The sequence below is a fragment of the Cyanistes caeruleus genome, chromosome 6 (assembly GCF_971803275.1).
Source record: "Cyanistes caeruleus chromosome 6, bCyaCae1.hap1.1, whole genome shotgun sequence".
Classification (NCBI taxonomy): Eukaryota; Metazoa; Chordata; class Aves; order Passeriformes; family Paridae; genus Cyanistes; species Cyanistes caeruleus.
The window spans coordinates 47,444,514-47,458,078 of NC_141706.1; the positions used below are offsets into that span (position 1 = coordinate 47,444,514).

The 13,565-nt window shown below is 43.6% G+C and overlaps 1 protein-coding gene across 2 annotated transcripts in view; it reads left to right on the top strand.

Annotated features, from left to right (window-relative positions):
* Positions 1 to 13,565, top strand: part of NRXN3 (neurexin 3) — a 972,437-nt gene that overhangs the window by 19,322 nt on the left and 939,550 nt on the right. The window contains exon 2 of one of the 2 annotated variants that reach the window (XM_086893498.1): positions 5,401 to 5,429. The exons of the other annotated variant lie outside the window; for it this stretch is intronic. The gene's annotated coding sequence lies outside the window, so the exon portion shown is untranslated. The remainder of the gene's footprint in view (positions 1 to 5,400; positions 5,430 to 13,565) is intronic. 2 annotated transcript variants of the gene reach the window in all.

Sequence of the window (13,565 nt, forward strand, 5' to 3'; positions counted from 1 at the left end):
AGCCACGTGCCTGAGTTCTCCCCCAGGCGTACTCCCCTGCCTGTTTTTTGTCTGCTGGCAGAAGGAGTGATCTGGGGTGGTGGGAAGGGTGTATCAGGGATTTTGGGGTTGTCAGTGTATCTGTTGTGTCTCAGTGGTGTGCTGAGCTCCTGTCCTTTCCAAATTCCTTTCCTCTGCCCTTGACGGTGAGGGACGGCTTATTTCAAACACAATCTGCTTGTGTCATTCCTAGTCCTGCCGCTTGTCATCCATCACATCATGGGAACTAATTAACACTAGTAGCTTTGGGTCCTGGGAATGGCAGTGCTGGGATGGTAGACTCTGAAAGATCCTGATGTCTCCCTTCAAAACTAGGGCAGCTCAGCCCAGGAGTTCATGGACTCTGCTGTCCTTTGCCAGCTGCACCAGCCGTGTAGTGTGGGTGCCTGTGTGTGTAGCAGGGAGGGTGCTCAAGCCCTAGGCCTGCCTTATAATGCCCTTGACAGTGCTGCAGCATCCCCTGCATCCAAGTACCTCCCAGCAGCCGGATGAGAGCCAAGGAATGGGCTAGAATAATAATGGATGAGGATAGGGGGAGGTATGATGTAAACTTTTTGAATCTGCCGGTAGCATTTCCACTGCCTTTGGGTACATATGGCTGTGCGTAGTTCCAGGATCTGCTTGTGAGTTTGACCGTCTGAGAATCCCCTGCTGTGCCCCTGGGGGCACACTGTTTCTGCTGTGCTTGCTGTGCTGATGGGGTGGTCATCAGAGGAATCAGTGTGCTGCTCCTGTGGAGACAGCAGGAGTAAAGATGAGGCCTCAGTCATACTGTCAGGCTACGCAGAGAGCACTTGCTCCCCTTCTTCTACTCTGTCGTTTCTGCTGTTGTGGGCCACTTCTAAGAAAGGAAAGAGTCCTGTGGGGATGGAAAGAAAGGTAACTAAGCAAGAGGAGGATGTTTGCTAGCAGCTGAAGGAGGATGAGAAGAGGAATAACTTTCCAGTGGGTAATTGTCTAATGGGATTGGCTGCATCTGCAGAGCAGGGTAGTGCTGGCTTTGTTTCAGTTTGCTCTTGCATCCCATTTTTTTTCCAATAATGTGTTAATTAAACATTGATTTCAAGGGGAAAAGGAATCTGCTTGAACTGCAAAAGCTAAATGGAGTGTGGAGGAATGGGATCTGGTGAGGGATGTGTGGAAGGACCTTCTGTCCTGTCTTCATGACTAGTCATGGAGGGAAGCAAGGAAAGGACTGTAGGAAAATCTGTTCACCTTAAGCTTATAGTCCTTCACTCATCTTAAGTGTGAATCTTCTTCCTTGTGTAACTGCACAGTTTCCCACTCATATGAGTTAAGGAATTACCAGGTGGACAACAGTATTTCTTACAAAATACTTAATTTCTATTACAAAGCAAAATGGAAGAGAGATCTTTTCAAGGTGTTCAAGAGGCTTTAATTCCAGTTTGATATTCTTCTCATTTTCTGCTCTTATAGTTGGTGTTGTACAGATAAATGAGTCAGGTTGTGGTGCAAGTTAAGCCATCAGTTGTAATGCTCTTGCTACTTGCAGATATCTAAGTGACCTTCGTTTACTACATATGGATATCAGTCACTGAACACAAATATAAGGTTGTGATACGCAGTTCTTGATACTTTCTCTTCTGGTCCTTGGGGCATTGGAAGGTGAGACGAGATTATGATATGTCCTTCCCTTGCTTGGATGAGCTCTTCTGTTCATTAGACTGGAAGAGCCAGTGGAAGGCTGTGCTGCCCTCCTTTCGTGGTCCCAAGTGTTAGGGATGTACAGAGAAGATAAGAGTCCTTGCTTTAGTCTGAGATCTTATCTGGAATAAACTTCTCTGCTGAGGTGAGCAATACATTCTTAACAGTACTAAACAGTTTGATTTGAGTTTTTTTGACCACAGTGCTTTCTGTCTTCACTAGTTCTGGGAAGTAGTGGAAAGGAGGGAATGACCTGTCTGACCTTTCTGAGCATTGCATAAGTCTGAATTAAAGTGATCTCACAAAGATCTTGATCAGTTCATGTAAGTGAAGCAAGTGAAATAGCAACATTGTCCTGAGAAGGAACCCATCCTAGCTGTTAAATTCCTTTCTGCACCATCTGCAGTATCAGTCTACAGAAGGATCTGCTGTAGAACACATTCAGGACACATTTGAAAAAGAACAGATTAAGCCACAGAGTAACTATTTTCTAGGAAGATTCTTGACCTGCTGATGGCTGGTGAAATCCACAAAATCACAGAATGGTTAAATTTGGAAGGGACTCTCTGGTCATCTGATCCAACCCCTTGCTCAAGCAAGGCCACCCAGAAATGATGACCATGTCCAGATGTCTTTTGAATATCATCAAGGAGGGAGACTCTGCAACATCCCTGGTCAACCTGTGCCAAGGCTCAGTTACTCTTCCAGTAAAAAAAGTGTTTCCTGATGTTCAGGCAGGACCTTCTGTGTTCAAGTTTGTGCTCATTGCCTCTGGCCCTGTCACTGGGCAGTACTGAAAAGAGTCTGTCTGTGTTACCTTCACATCTTGCCTTCAAGGTGCCTACAATTATGTACATCGATCAGACACTGTCCTCCCCAGACACCCTTTAGAGAATATTCTCCTCCACATTAAAGAGTCTTAGCTTTCCCACCCTTTCCTGGTATGAGAGACACTCACAATCTTCCTCATGGCCCTTTGTTGGATTCCCCAATGATGTCTGCCTCTCTCTTGTACCAATTAGTCCAGAACTGCACACAGTACTCCACGTTTGGCCTCACTGGTACTGAGTAGTGGGAAGGATCCCCTTCCTCAACCTGCTGACAACATGTCTGATGCAGCCCAGGATACCATTAGCTGCCTTTTGTGCAAGGACATATTGTTGGCTGATATTCAATGTGGTGTCTACCAGGAACTCAAGTCCTTTCCTAAAAGACCTTTTCAGCCAGTAAAGTCACTTCTTAGGCAGGTGTTCCTCTTCATGTACTGATCCATGACCCATGAACTTCATTACAGTGGTATTGAGTGTCAGCAGAGCAGGCAGGATGGTCCTTAGGTATTAATTTAAGAAGCAGAATTCTGGAGTTCTTTCCCAGAGTCTGTTTAACCAGTTTTTTATAACAGTCTTCACTTAGCCATTTGCTGAAAATTCAAAATTATCATTTGTAAAACATTGAGTTCCTTGAAAGGAAAGCTTCATCTGTATGATAGTAGAATAGAATAGTTCCAGTCGGAAGTGACCTGCAAGGATCAACTAGTCCAACTGCCTGACCACTCAGGGCAGACCAAACATTAAGGGATATTAAGGGACATATATTAAGGGTATTGTGCAACTGTCTCTGAGAGTCATAGGTCATTGACCACCTCTCTAGGAGCCTGGTTTAGTGTTTGGTCACCCTCTCTTTAAAATGTTGCCTGATATCTGATCTGAACCTCACCTGCTTCATCTTTGAATCATTCCTGTATGTCCTGTCACTGAATACCAGGGAAAAGAGCTCAGCACCTCCCTCCAGTTTCCCTCTGGAAGCTGTAGATAGCAGTGGGCTTTCCTCTCAACCCCCTTTTTTTCCCTAACTAAATAAACATATAGTGCTCAGCCACTCCTTAGAGGGCATGTGTCCTAGCATTTCAGCAGCTTTGTTATCCTCTTCTGGACACATTCAGTTAACATAATTTTTAATTTTGGGGTGAGAGAAATTCTGGTAATTTATTGTTGTCTTATGATGGCTGGTTACACACTGCAATTTTTTGGTAGACCACAAAGAAAAGAAATTTTCAATTATTGATTACTTTGACTTTTTGAAGGGGGACAAAGAGAGTGCAGAAGTCCTGTGGGGAGACCAAGTCCAACCTTCTTGAGGGACTCTGAATGCCTGTTAGTGCATTGATATCCTGGTATTAAAATCTGCTACTTTGTCTTGTCAGCTCAAGCAACATTTTCAGAGAGGGTATGATACAATGTAATTTCAGGTATATGCACTAAAAATACCTGCTGCATATCTGGGAATCAAATGTTAAGGACTTTATGGAGAAAATACAAAGAAACATTGATCTTTGTTGTAATTTCATATAGGTCATTAAACAAATACATATTAAGGGTGTATCTAATACCGGTGGACCAAAAGTCATAATTTTGTTGGGCCAGGTCTTAAGGATTTAGTTTAATATAATTTGTTTTTTAAATGTGTCCCTTCTTTTCCTTGTTGGTTGATATGAGCTAATGAGTTGCTAACAGCTCTGTTGGGTACTAGCTTGGGTCACAGAGTGATGTGGTGCCTAGGATGTTGCTGTATACTTTTGGCAGCAGATTGTAATTTCATTGAGTAAATGTATTTTATGAGGCTAGAGGGAGCTACTGTTAATTTATGAAGACCACCATGTATTAGTGTGTTGTGTTTGCATGGCCAGGTTTTGGTAGCTGGGGGGGGCTACAGGGTGGGCTTTTATGAGAAGCTGCCAGAAACTTCTTCCATGTCTGGCAGAAGTAATGCCAGCTGGCTCCCACATGGATGTTCTGCTGGCTAAGACCAAGCCAGTCAGGAATGGCAGTAACATCTCTGTGATAACGTTCTTGAGAAGCAAAGAAAAGTTTTGCACAGAAGCAACTGTGGCCAGAGAAGAAAGGAAGGAGAATATGTGATAGTAGCAACTCTGCAGACACCAAGCAAAAAAGGCAGGGTGGGAGGGGCTTAGGGTTCCAGAGCTGAGATCCCCCTGCAGCCTGTGATGAAGACCATGGTGAGGCAGGATGTGCTCCTGCAGCCCATGGAAATCTATTGGAGTGCAGAGATCCACACTGTAGCAGGGGGATACCTGAAAGAAAGTTGTGATGCCTTGGGAAACCCGTGCTGGAATAGACTCCTGGCAGGAGCCTGCAGATCCACGGAGAGAGGAGCCCATGCTGGAGCAGGTTTGCTGACAGGACCTGTGATCCCATGGAAACCCATGCTGGAGCAGCCTTGAAGGACTGAACCCCCATGGAGAGGGATCTGTTTTGGAGCAGTTTGTGAAGAACTGTAATCCATGAGAAGAACTCATGCTGGAGAAGTTCATGGAGGACTGTCTCCTATGGAAAGGACCCCACACTAGAGCAAGGAAAAGACTTGCCTCCTTGAGGAGGGAGTAGCAGCAGAAACAACACGTGATAAACTGCTCATAATCTCCAGTCCCCATTTCCCTGCACTCTGCTGGTAGGGTGAAGGTAAAGACTTGGAAATAAAATTAAGCCCAGGAAAGAGGGAGGGGTGTGGGGAAGGTGTTTTTAGGTTTTACTTCAAACATATTCTGCTTTGATTTTGATTGGTAATAAATTCAATTAATTTCCTCAAGTTGAGTCTGTTTTGCTTGTGACAGTAACTGATGAGTGATCTCTTATTTCAACTCATGAGTCTTTCTTTATATTTTCTTTCCTTGTCCAGTTGCAGAAGGGAGTGGTAGAACGGCTTTGGTGAGTACTTGTCATCCAGCTAGGGTCAACCTGCCAGAATCAGGTAGAAGGCAGAGTGAAAAGGGAGCAGCAAATTGATAGGCTTTTGATAAGACAGTAGTAACTCTTTTTAAGAAGTTTGAGCACAGCAGTTCTTCCTTTCATGCTCTTTGTTGCCAATGTATAACATGAGGTTGGAAGTTGATCTGCTTTCTTGGCACAACATAATTTACCAATTAAACCAGAAAATGGTCTAAATTTGATAAGAAACAACTTATTAAAGACAAATGAAAAGTACTGTACTTGGAAAGACCTACTCAAATGTCTGTATGTAAAATGGGGGATAACAAGCCAGGCAACAGAACTGCAGGAAGGGATCTGGGAGGCACTACTGTGAGTCAGAGACTGAATATGAGTCAAGAGTGTGGTGATGCTGCAAAAAAGCAAATCCCATTTCAGGGTATATTTAACAGGAATGTCACGTGTAGCACACAGGCAGTAGTTTTTCTACGCTAGCAGCCACTGCTGAAGCCATAGCAGAGCACTGCATCCAGTGAGAGCAGGAAAACCAGAAACAGTGGAAGGAGACGAGGAGAGAGCAGCCAGAGTGGCAAGTGCTGTCTGCAAGGAGAGGATTGGTTGGGTTGCTTTAGACCGGAGAGAAGATTGACGAGGGAAGAGCTGTCCAATATTTAAAAGCTTGTCTTAAGAAGACAGTGATTAATTGTTCTCTGTGTCCACTGGGGATAGGACAAGAAGTAATCAGCTTAATTTGTAGCAAGGAAGATGTGGAGGTAAGTGCTAGGAAAAGCTTCATGAGTATTTGGAAAGTTAAGCAGGAAAACAGTGTCCTGGTGTCATCAGGGAGGCTGTAGTGCCCTCATCACAGGAAGTTTTAAGAACAGATGAGACAGGAGACACAAAATTTTATCTAGGTTGTTTTATTATAGTTTTGACAGGTTCAGAAGGGAATGGGCTGCCTGAGCTCCTGATGTCTGGTCCCAACAGCTCTTGCAGTGCCTGAGAGGCAGGCTTGTCCCCTCACTGGCAGTTGTGATGGGAACATGGGGAAGCAGAGCCAGGGTGAATCACTCCCTCTGCAAATTGCCCTACAGCACCTTCCATGCCCCTGGCATAATCCAGTTTTACAGTGCACATCCCAGAAAGACCTGAGGGAGTTTGTGTGTTCAGCAGTATTACTTTAGCATCCGGCACTGTAAGCCTTTCTATTTCTGCAGATAAACAAGCAGAGGGCTGGCTCAACTTCCTGCATCTTCATAACTAGGAATTGGAAGTTATTGGAGACTTTTATCCTGGTTACTAATTCATTTGCACTGGGAAGACTTGGTGAAATTATTTGGAGATGGTAAAAAAGGCTTACACTTCTCCTTTCATCTATTAAAAACCACCACAGATTTGTATGGTGTGTTAAAGTTACAAGATAATTTTTCCGTGCTCTTCCATTAAAAGAAGTAGACAAGAGCAAAGGATTTTCCTCACTGCAATGTCTTTCTTCCAGAATCCTCAAGCAGAGTAGTGTGGATGAGGCATTGCAGGAGGTGCCTCTGCACCCAGTGGATTTGAGAAGAGAGAGCCTAATGCTTGATTCAGTAACTTTGGTACTCGTGAGAAGGGCTCATTGCACTTTAAGAGAGGAGAATATTTGTTGGTGAATGGGGCTTTTCTCCCCTGAGCGTTCAGCAAAACCTTTCAGCTACTAGCAAGCAATCCAAGGTATACTATGTGGCATGTTACTGCTATCTTTTCCTGAATCATAGATTTACACTAACAACCTGTCTGGATCCAGCTGGGCCTAGGAATGAATTTCTGAGTGTCTCTGGTGCAGAGAACCAGTTTCCCTAGTGAACCTCAAGAAAGGAAGATTTTTCCTTTAGTTTAAAAGAACATCAGGGAATATATGCTTGTTGAAGTTGTACAGTGTTGTGCTTGGCCACAGTCTGTGTGCACAGTTTATAATGTAACTGTTTTCCACCATTTTACATAAACTTGTAACTGCAGGCTCTTGCCATTCTTCAGAGAGAGTAGAGGATGAAGATACTATACTCTTCTTCTTGGCACTAGAAGTGAGTCAGGGTTGACACACAAAAGTAGGAGGCGACAGTTTGTGTGTAGGAAGCTTGTTCTGTCCAAAGAAAATCTATGGATTATATGCAGGGTGTTAGTCCTGCTACATTTCAAGGCTGGTATCTTCTGCTAGGGCTGAGTTCACACACACTCACTATTTGGAGCATATGGAGAGCTCAGCAGATCCAGCCCTCGAGGGATGACTGGTGAAATGGTTGAAGGTAGGTTGGGATGTAATTATTTGTTTATGAGGCCCCATATTGCACCAAGTTATAATTGTTTATGAATACTGCTGTGAAGTCAGGAGGGAAACATTCCAACCCAAGGAGATACTAAGATATAACCTAATTATTGTTGTTATTTTTATTCCTGCCTATTGTGGTAGCACCTACACAATGCTTGTTCAAACACAGGGCAGAAAATGTTCCCTGCCCCAAAGAGCTAGCAAGCTAAGGATGAGACAGAGACAACAGATGGACACAGATAACTGGGGGAGTACAGAAAACCCAAAGATTGGTCAGCAGGATGGGTGGTATGATAGCATGTTGACAGCTTAGCTGTTGTCAAGCTTTCTGTAGGCAAGCGGCAGAGAATTATAACAATAATTCAAACTGCGTCCTTTGCTTTGGTGGTGTTGTGTGTGCATCTTCCATCTGTTTAAATAAAACATCTTAATTATCATTCAGTGAGGCTTTTTCTGTCCCAATAACTTCTCATCATTCATGTGGTATAGATAGGGAGGCACACTGGTCCAACAATGAAGTGTCCATTGCAGTTTTCAAGGAAAACTGTAGTTTATTATTGTTGAATGAGACTAAACATGGGATTTTGCTGCCCTGTGTTTTAAAGGACACCAGGAAAAGACTGATGGATCTCAGCAGGATGAATATTCAAAGTTAAGTGACATAATGCAGGAGGTTTGTTGGCTGGTATCTACCAAAGTGTTGTAAAAACTATCTAATGCCTTTCATAGGCAACAATTCTATCTATATAGGTCGTGTCAGTGGTGCTCTACTGGTGAGTGCTGAAAGAGTGGAGGGCTCTGATTCAGCTGAAGAGTGAGCAGTTGTTCCACATATGTGGCTGTCCCCAGCTGCTGGGAAATTTGAGTGCGCTTGGCCTTAGGACTCTGCCTATGCCAGTGTCTGCATTCACATGTAAGTCTTCTTTTGAGTGCTACCTTGAGAGGGCCACAAAATGGAAGATAGACATGAGGCAATTTTAGGGAATCCTTGTTTCTGAGTGAGAATTATATCAAGTAACTTTGTGTGGTGCTGTCATTTCTCTAACTGTGTGATGTGTTATCATCGCACAGTATGCCAACCTCAGACGTGATACAATGGATGGTGAAGTTTCATAGCTGCTTATACAGTTTTTAGGTTTGGTGCTGAAGAACAGAGAATGAAGAGTAAATATTTAGCTGTTCTTGACCTGAACATACCCAACTCTCCCACCTTCTTTGTGTATTCTGCTCTAGCTGCTCACCATTAGGATGGTTCTTGCAGTTGTAAAAGCTAATCATATGTTGAAGTGTATTGGCCAAAGCATAGAAACCAGGCCAAGGGATGAGTTTGTTCCCCCATACTCTCAGCACTTGCAGGATTATGTCTGTTTATTGTGCCTTGTACTGGGTTCCCCAGTACAAGAAAGACATTGGCAAAATGCAGCAAGTCCAGCTAAGAACTCCTGAGAAATGCTGTTAGGAACTGGCTGCCATTGGGTTGTTGCATTGCTGACCACTAGCCCTGGAGTGCAGTGGTCCTGCCAGTTTTCCACGGGCTTTGCAGTGCACTGATCTGCTACCAGCTGCCTGCAAACCATAGAATCACATAAAATCTTGAGTTGGAAGGGACCCATAGGGATCATCAAGTCAAACTCCCTGCTCTTCACAGCACTGCCTAAAACTAAACCATATAACTGTCATCCAGATGCTTCTTGACCTCTGACAGACTTGGTGCCCATACTTCTTCCCTGGGAAGCCTGTTCTAGTGACTCCCTCTCAGTGAGGAACATTTTCCTAATGTCCAGTCTGAACATCCTCTGATGCAGCTACATAGCCTTGTTTACAATTATACCACTGGGGACTCTTTCAAAAGTTGTGCCATTCTTTTACTTGCTGGGCCTATCTCATCACAGGAGGCAACCTGACTGATTTTTTGGTATTTTTTTCTTTCATGCAGGCTGTTCCAAATCACATTCTGGTCATTTGTATGCCTAAAAATGGGCTCCAGCAGGATTTGCTGACCAACCTCCCTTGGGACTGATGTTAGGCTAACCAGCCCATAATTCCTTCAATCTTCCCTCTTGTCCTTTTAGAAGACAGGTGTGATATTTACCCATTTCCAGTCATTGGAAGCCTCCTCCAATTATCACAACTTTTCCCATGCCTCTGTGCTCTTGGGGCATCTTGTCTTGTCATAGGGACTTGAGTATGCCCAGCTTGTTTAAATGGTTCTTAACTCATTCTTCCTCTGCTATGGACAGTGTTCAGTCCCCTGGATTCTTCCACTGGGCACATGGAACAAGAAGGCTGAGAATAGTCCTTTGTAGTGATGGCTAAAAAGGCATCAAGGACCTAAATGTTTTCTTTTTACCACTGGTTTCTTGTTCATTCAGGTTTGGGCCCACAGATTCCTTAGTCATGCTTTTGCTAGCAGGGTGTATTAAGAAGCCCTTCTTGATGCCTTTCACATTTTATGAATTTTCATGCAATTTCAAGCTTTTCTAATTTTCATCCTGACATGCTGAAGCAGAGTTTCAGTATTCTTGAGAAGCACACCCCCACTTTCACCTTTCATTCGCATCCTTTTGTGTTTGAGTGCTGTCAGGAGTTTCCCATTCAGCTGCTTGCTTCCTTCCACACCCACTTGGCTTCCCACAAATTGAATTGAACTGTTCTTCTGCTTTGAGGAGTTTGTTATTTCAGATCTTTAAGGTCTCCTGGGTCCCTTTGCTAGATTATCCCATGTAAGTGCTCAGTGAATGATTTCTTAAAGCTCTCTGGTGATTATTCTGTCACTGTAATTGTGCTGGAAAAAGGGTTCAGTTTGTAAACTGATTCGTATGTCATTTCAGATTTGGTTGTTCGTGTCTGTAATTTTTGTTTCTCTTTGTGTTAAACACATTATACCTCTTCTCTCTATTTCCACTTAAGTCTTTTCTGTCTTGCTTCTGGTGGTTTGACCCTGGCTGGATGCCAGGTATCCACCAAAGCTGCTCTGCCACTCCCCTCCTCAGCTGGACAAGGAGAGAAAATATAACAAATGGTCCATGAGTTGAGATAAGGGCAGTGAGGGATCACTCACCAAATACTGTCATGGGCAAGAGACTTGACTTGGGGAAAGCAGTTGAATTTATTACCAATCAAAATCAGAGCAGGATAATGAGAAGTAAAAAAAAATCCTAAAAGCACCTCCCTGCAGCCCTCCTTCCTTCCCAGCCTTAGTTTCATTCCTGATTCTCTACCTCCTTCTACTTTCAGCAATGCAGGAAGGTGGGGAATGGGGGTTACAGGCAGTTAGTCCCATGTTGTTTCTGTTGCTCTGTCCTCAGGGAGAGGAGTCCTTCCTTTGCTCTAGTGTGGGCTCCTGTCCACAGGAGACAGTTCTTAATGAACTTTTCCAATGTAAGTCCTTCCCACAAGCTACAGTTCTTCACAGACTGTTCCAACATAGATCATTTTCTCAGGATGTGGCCCTTCAGGAACAGACTGCTTCAGTTTGGGTCCCTCACAAGGTCACAAGTCATGCCAGGAGCCTGCTCCAGCACAGGTTTCCCAAGGAGTAACAACTTTCTTTGGGTATTCACCTGTTCCAGCATGGGCCCCCTCCACGAGCTGCAGGTGGATCTCTGCACCCCCACGGATTTCCAGGGACTGCAAGGGCAGATTCTGCCTCACCATGATCTTCTCTGTGGGCTGCAGGGGGATCTCAGCTCTGGTGCTTAGAGCACCTCCTGCCCCTCCTTCTCCACTGACCTTGGTGTTCTGCAGAGTTCTTCCTGTTATATATTCTCACTCCTGTCTTTTCTGATCGCAGTTAATTCTGCACATAAACTTTTTTTTCTTTCATAAATTGGTTATCAGAGAGGTGTTACAGAGAGGTGTTACTACCATCACTTATGGGCTCAGCCTTAGCCAGTGGCAGGTCTGTTTCGGAGCTGACTGGCATTGGCTCTATTGAACATGGGAGAAGCTTCTGGAAGTTCTCAGAGACTCCATCTCTGCAGCCCCCCAGTTACCAGAACTTTGCCATGCAAGCATGGCTTTATAGCCTCTTTTTGCTGGACTTTGTCTATTTTCATGTGTTTAATTTATGGTTAAGTTGTTGTTGTTGTAGTCCTGTGATTTTTTTCCCTGACACCTCCCTTCTTTGTACTGTCAGAGGTAAATAATCAAATGGAAAGGGCAGAAGGCAGAAACTTTCTTTTTCATCCTGTCATTGAATTACTTCATGACAAAAGCAAATTGCTATCTCTATTTCTTATCTCTGAAAAAGGTCTCAAATTCAATAGATGGAGTTGAAATTCTTTTTGTTGAAGATCACAGGCAACAGAATGATTTTTTTAATCACATTTGGTACACGCTTCATCTTAGGATTGGTTTGAGATAGTATCCCAAACCGTTTTCTCCATTAATGTCTGTCAGACATATCAGCAGATGCTGCCAACCCACAACATTCTGTGTTGTGCACCATGTACCTTTGTCCTCTGACTTGGAATAGCATTGCAGTTAAAAACTGACCCAAAATGATACTGTGGACTAATAATAGAAAAATTGCCAAGATCCTAATGATCTCGCAAGAGAATTAATCGAGTTACATATTCCATGTAATAGTGTTGCCATCTCTTTATGGAGATTGCTCAAAAGAATGAAGACATAGGTTCCTTGTTTCAATTCCTTCTGCTCAACCCTCTCATGACTAAAAGAATGGACATCCATCAATACTGTAGTCCTCCAGATTCTATGGAGAAAAATCCACCTTATTTTCTAATTATACGGAGAGGAGTCCACTTGTAGTGACAATTACTCTATTGAATTATATTACTGTATTCCCTAGTCATACACAAGAATTTTGATGTGTGATGCTGTCTAAATGCAGAACAAAAAGTTTTCATCCTAAGTGATTTGTGTCTCCAAAGCATGCCCCTCTGTGGCCTCTAATAGAGATAACTTTCTGTAATTGATTGAGCCTCAAGCACTGCACCCAGACACAATGTCCCTGAAGGCTAACCTGCAGGAATGACCATGTCAGATGAGTATTTATTAGTATATTTAGCAGCACCAAATTCCTGTAGTCCTTCCCGGTTGAGGTAGGTGTTGCAAGGGCAAGAGAACTTCATTTAGAAAAGGTTCTAGAACAGAAAATTACTTGTACCTCTAGACAACTAACTCTGTTTTGGAAAAGGTACGGTTGGAAAGGATTTTGCTGAGTGCTGTGGGAGCTATGACAAGGTGCTATCTGGGCCTGCATGCAATACCAAAATACTGGTTAAATCCCTTAGTTCATCTTGTCTGTGTAACTGTGCTTTCCCTTGTACTCAGTTTTCAGCACTAGATGGTAACAGTGAATAGTGGCAGTACATGCTGTGCACCTGCATATCTGTTTGTAAGATCTGGGTTTAGAGTAGCCTTGCAGAGAGAGGAGCGAAGATGGGCGAGGCAGCATCTGCTTTACATCTCTGCTGAAGTCAACTGCACAGTGCTTATTCTAATGCCATTGGTGTTGTGTCTAATCTGAAACGTGAGCAGACATAAGGCTTAGTAAATTGATGACCTCACTGTCTTGCCATCTTTGTCTCCAGGTAACTAGGTGTTTTAAGAGGCTCAGGCAGTGATAAAGCTGGAAAACTCAAGCTCACCTAAATAAAGCTTGCATTTTGGATGGCTTAGTATGCTTAATTTCTTCTCTAAAGTCCTGGCTTTAAATCCTGGTGAGACTTTAAGTGAAAAACTCATGTGAAGGTGTTCAGTTATTCCGTGCTTGGTGTGTCTCCCCCCGTGACAGAAGTATCCCAGGAAGTCTGGTGTATGGCAAGCACAGAAGAATCAAGAAGATTGTGAGGAAGTGTTGT